The sequence below is a fragment of the Apteryx mantelli genome, chromosome 33, assembly GCF_036417845.1.
Source record: "Apteryx mantelli isolate bAptMan1 chromosome 33, bAptMan1.hap1, whole genome shotgun sequence".
Classification (NCBI taxonomy): Eukaryota; Metazoa; Chordata; class Aves; order Apterygiformes; family Apterygidae; genus Apteryx; species Apteryx mantelli.
In genome coordinates this window covers 745874-751284 of record NC_090010.1, presented here as the reverse complement: position 1 = coordinate 751284, position 5411 = coordinate 745874, and the positions used below count along the sequence as shown (strand labels likewise).

At 51.6% G+C, this 5411-nt stretch overlaps 1 non-coding gene across 1 annotated transcript; it reads left to right on the top strand.

Moving 5' to 3' along the window:
* The first annotated feature begins 3991 nt into the window (after positions 1 to 3991).
* On the top strand, positions 3992 to 4073 carry TRNAS-UGA (transfer RNA serine (anticodon UGA)). Its single transcript has one exon. It is a non-coding gene; the product is annotated as a tRNA-Ser (tRNA).
* Positions 4074 to 5411: the final 1338 nt, after the last annotated feature.

The window sequence follows — 5411 nt, the reverse complement described above, 5'->3', positions numbered from 1 at the left end:
TGCACCAGTCAGTGCTCATTTGCATACGCACCCTTATTTCCTGACATCACAATTGAGCATCTGCCCTAAACTTCACGTCCATAAGACATGGCCTGCCATGGCTCAGGGCCAATGTGGAGTCCGCTCACTCTCTTCTCCTTTACATACCAGGAGCGTGCTCCAAGAGGACTCTTTCCTGATTTTCCCAGCAACTGAAGCAAACCTGAGCAGCCTATAGGTCTTCACTTTTTTGAAGATGAGTGCAATATTTGCCTTTCTCCAGTTTTGGGGGACCTCCCCTGACATCCAGCATCTTTCAAAGATGATAGACAGCAGCCTTGCAAGGACATAAGCCAGTTCCCTTGGTACCCTGACATGCAGCCCATCTGGTCCCATGGCCTGGACTGGGTTGACTTCTTGCAAGTAATCTCTGATTCAGTCCTCATCCACTGCTGGTAGTTCTCTCTGGACCCCTTCTCCAAGCACAGAAGCCTGGGAGATCTCAATGGTGAAGACTGAGGCAAAGGCGGCATTGAGAATCTCAACTCTATTTGTGCTTGCTCTCACCAGATCACTTGCCCCATTCAGCAGCGGTCCCACATTTTCCTTGTTCAGCCTTTCACTGCTAACACAGTGGTAAAAGCTCCTCTTGCTGCCCTTGATGTCCCTAGTGAGTCTTAACTCCGGCTGAGCTTTGGCTTTCCTAACATCCTCCTTACATGCCCAGGTGATGTTTCTCTGTTGTAGCCTGACCGTTTCCACCTACTATATGCTGTTTTTCCGGCACTGGAGCTCCATTGTGAGTTCCCTGCTTAGCCAAGTCGATCTACTGATACATCAACTTGCTTTTCTCAGTATTGGGATGAACCGTTCTCACACTTGGAGAAGGTTGCCCTTCAAGATCTGCCAGCTTTGCAGCCAATAGGCCTTGACCAGCCTCATCTGGGACCTCCACCCACCCACTGCCCACGGATCCAAGAGCTCCAAGATCTGAAGATCAGGCTCAGCACCCTGCCCCGCCCCCCACCCCATCGTCTGTCCCCTGGCATGCACAGAGGTTGTTAGAAACTGCTAGAATTACAAGCAAGAGCTTCTAGTAGCTATCCTTTTCCAGCAGCAGAAGGCACCCCAAAGTAGTTAGAAGACCTAGAAGCAGAGCCTGGAAAGCACTGCACAAACTGCTGAGTCTGCTAGCTGCCTTGGCTATACTCATCCACTGCCACATTCGGTGCTTTCTTAGCTGCAGCAGCTTCTAATTGTTTAGCTTTCTTTTGTTCCTCTTGCAGCTTGTTCTTTCCCTGCTCCTCTCTCTGTTTCTGCTAGCTGATGCTCCTATTTCTTGCAGCCCCAAGTCACCAAGGGGTAGGAGGCAGCTCCATGTCTTCCATAACTGCAAATAAATCCGATGGACCTCTTGCTGAAGCAACAGGTTTACTGTCCTGCTCCAGGCCACAGAGATCAAGCTCTGTGGGCTTACCAGCAGCTCTGGAAATCCCCATCTTAGAGTTGCAATGTGGTTGCCCTTGCAATTCCCCTTTTAGTGACCCCCCTCTGTCTGGCAACTCCCCTTTGTTACGTAGTTTGCTATTTGTGGTTGCCATTGCCCTTCTGCTAACTTATTTGTACAGCAGTAGGTCACCGTTGGCCACCTCTGTACACACCCTTGCAGACAATAGCTGGGGACTTGGATGCAGAGGGAATAACACCAACTCCCCAAGAGCTGCCTGTGGTTTTCCCAGTAGCCTGATATCCGGTTACACCCATACCAAATCAGAGCTGTCCTGGAGCACAGGCAGCCAAAAACCTAGAAGGTGTGTGTGTGTGTGTGTGTGTCGGTGTGGGTGTGGGTGTGGGTGTGTGTTTGGGGGGGGTGGGGTGCAGAGCTTGTTTTTGCATTCTGGGCTCTGAGAGTAGACTCTCATCCCATCAAGGCGTGTCCCCGCACCTTAGAAAGATCTAGGTTAGGTGAGGGGCGGGGGTGATATTTGTTGTGAAATGTTCCCACTGCAGTGCCCTGCAGTGCCCAACCCAGGCTGGGTTGGAATCACCAGGGGCCATGGCGGGGAATCTCCACGGGGACAGAGCCCGGGGGTTACTGTGAATTTGAGGAGTCCCCAGGGGGTATAATCCGTGGCACTCAGCTCAAGGGGTGGGGGGAGTTGTGGAGTCAAAGTGCTGCACAGCCTGAGGTCAGGCCTGTGATGGTCAGCTCAGGGCTTGAGAAGGACTGAGTGAACAGGGTGCTGCAAGAACAGGCTGCTCCATGAGGGAATGTGAGCTGGGAGCCAAGGGTGACTGAAAGCAGGTGGAACAGCATCCTCAGTGTCCCACAAGACCCAAACAGGAAGATCAGAGCAGGCCCAGCAGTGGTAATCAGAGACAGCCAATCTGGGATCACCAGACCAGCCTGCAGTGCTGAGGGCAGGTCCAAGGTCAAGGCAGAAAGCCAAGTCAGCAAAGAAAGGTCAGAGTCAGCAAGGTACATGGCTAGGCACAACACACTGCAGCATAACTCAGGCAAGGACCAAGGCCAAGGGCCTGCTCTTCAATCCAACTCCAAAGCCAATGGGCAGAGGGTGCTTGGGTGGAGGCCCCAGATGAGGCTTCTCACAACTCTTTCTCACAACTTGGCTGTTTTCACATCAGCCTTCTCCCAGGTTACACAGATGCACCATATCAGAGCTGGGCTTGAGCACAAGCCACCAAAGACCTGGAGCATGGGGAGGGGAGGTGGTAGAGCCTCTTGACACACTCTGGGCCTTAACGCTTCCCATTTTGCCTCCAGCTAGCAAACCTTTCCTCCCCTGCACTGTGATCATTCACAATGGAGAGCACTCCTGGTCTATCCTTCTTAGATGAGTAGGTAACAATCCACTTCAGCTCACCTAATCTACTCGTACAGCCTCCTCTCTCAACAGCCTGAGCCACTGCTTGAATGACCTCCGGGTTTAAAAGTTTCTCTGTCTTATGCCCCTTGGATCTTGCCTTCCCACCATGCACCACTGTGTGTGAACGTGACTTCATCTCATTGACAACCTCCCTATGGTTACTGGAAGGCTGCTGTTAGGTCCTCCCAAAGCCGTCTCTTCTTCCGGCTGAAAAAAACCCAGTTCCCTCAGCCTCTCCTCCACAGGGCCTGTGCTTCAGACCACTGAGCATCTCAATGGCCCTCAGCTGAACTCCTCACAGTTTACCAATGTTTTCTTTTATTGGGGGTGGGAGGGGGGTGGGGGGAACAAATCTAAATGCAGTCTTCTAGCTATGGTCTAATGAGTGCTGTGTGGAGGGGCATAATCACTTCCCTCAGTCCACTGCCTGTGCTACTGTGCTCGGGCAGCCCAGGATGCTGTTGCCCTTCATCGCTGCCAGGGCACACTGCTGGCTCACGTTCAGTTTGCGTGCATGAAGACCCCAGGTCCTTTTCAGCAGAGCTGTTCCCCAGTCAGTCAGTCCCCAGCCTGTACTGTTGCAGGGGGTTCTTCCTGCCCAGCTGCAGGACTTTGCATTTGTCCTGGTGCAATTTGTCTCAATCGGGAGTCACTTTCCAAGGGTTTAGTGCATTTCTGTCAAAGGAAGGGAAATATGGAGGATCATTCCCAGACAGGGGAGGCCAGTGAGGATTGTTCCCTTGCAACAAGGTGTCTGTTAGTGCGACAGCACTGGAGATCAGATACAGAGCTCTTCCCTGTGCATCTCCCAGGATGCTGCACAGCAGGACTGTATTGTGATCCCCACTGGACAAATGCTCAGGCTCTTTTCAGAGGGCCATCTTGGCAGGTACTGCAGATGATCTGCAGTTTCCCGTGGCTCCCAAAAATCTATGCCTCAGCTTGAGCACCGGTTTCATTATTCTCACCCCCAGCTCTGCTGCAGGGAGCATAAGTTGTTGAAAGAAGTAGCAGGGTCACTGCATGATGCGGCCAACACTCAGGATGGGCAGTGTCCAGGGTGAGTAGTAGGTATTTTTGCATCCTTGAAATTCTCTCTTTTAGAGCTTTTCAGCTACCAGGGTGCTGTGATGGCCGAGTGGTTAAGGCATTGGACTTGAAATCCAGTGGGGTTTCCCTGCGCAGGCTCAAATCCTGCTCACAGCGAGAGGTTTTACTGCCAGGCTTCGCTGAGTGCAATACATTCATCAGAAGTACGCGTGTGCTGCTGGTTGTTCAGTTCTCAGGAGCAAGAAGGGCGAAGGATTTTAAGGAAATATGAAGGTTGTGGGATCCAAACAGCTGATGTCCAAAAGAAGAGAAAAGCTTCAGCATGCTGGACCCTGCAGAAATACTGGTGATGTTTTATGTTCCTTGAAAATAAATTCACTACAGTCAGCCCAGCCTCACTGAAGACACTTGCTTGAATGATGGAGGAAGATCAGGTCAGATCCATCAGTACTTAACACTGGACTGATCCACAACCTGGCATAGGCTGGTGGGATACAAGAGCAGGGAATGTACATTGACACACTGTCAAAAGAATTTGTCTGAGGTTAACACATCACTTTTCTGAAACTGGGAGACAGGGGCAGGTGGGTAAGAACAGCCTTGCCAACAAAAGGGACTTTCAGACTGCCTTAACAGAAACCAACACATAGCCCCTGACTTTTCATTTCAGAAGACTGGAGTTGAAACCACAGTCGTTGCCTGAGAAGGTCATTGCTGCTCTGTGGAGCCTAATGATTCTTGGGTAATATATTCCTGGACAGCAGAAACTGAACACAAGGACTGAGGACAAAGCCAGATCTGCATGTCCTTAAAGCACAGCTCCTGTGACTGACCTTCCCAAGCCACACTGACATGTGTAGCTCATCTTGGCCTTCGGCTCTCTTCAAATGGGATCCCATGTGCCTGGCTCACAGCAGCCTCTGCCAGGATTTCAGCATCCCTGGCCAACTTAAGGCCAGGCCAGTAAGTGCCACTTTGGGTGGTTGCTAGCTGTTGGCTGGAGCTGGCATTTGTTAGGGTCCCTGTAATCTGAGTGTGGCCCTTGGTGCTGCCAGTCAGTGCTGCAGAGGAATTGCAGCAGAGCTCACTGTGCCAGGATATTGTTTTCAGTCTCCAGGAGCTGCTGGGGCTGATCTATACTCCAGGGTGCTAACACAGCTGAACTGTCATTGTGAGTAGGCTATGGACATGGTTTGTGGCATGCTCTAACTAAAACTTTGCGTGAGCCAGAAATAGCAGAGATTGTGCAAAGCTGTGATGGCGGATGTGAAAGCCAACACAGGGAGGGCCTGGCAGAGGGGCTACCCTGGGACTGGGGATAATTGGTAACATGTTTTATGTCTCAGCCCTTGGTCTGCGAGATGAGGGAACCCCTGGGACAGATGGCACCTGTTTGATTGGAGCTGATTATTTGTCAGCACTGCCCAATGACTTGTGTGATGATGTGCCTCCCCTGCCCCCCCGCCCCCAGCCTGACCTTTCACCCGTAACCCT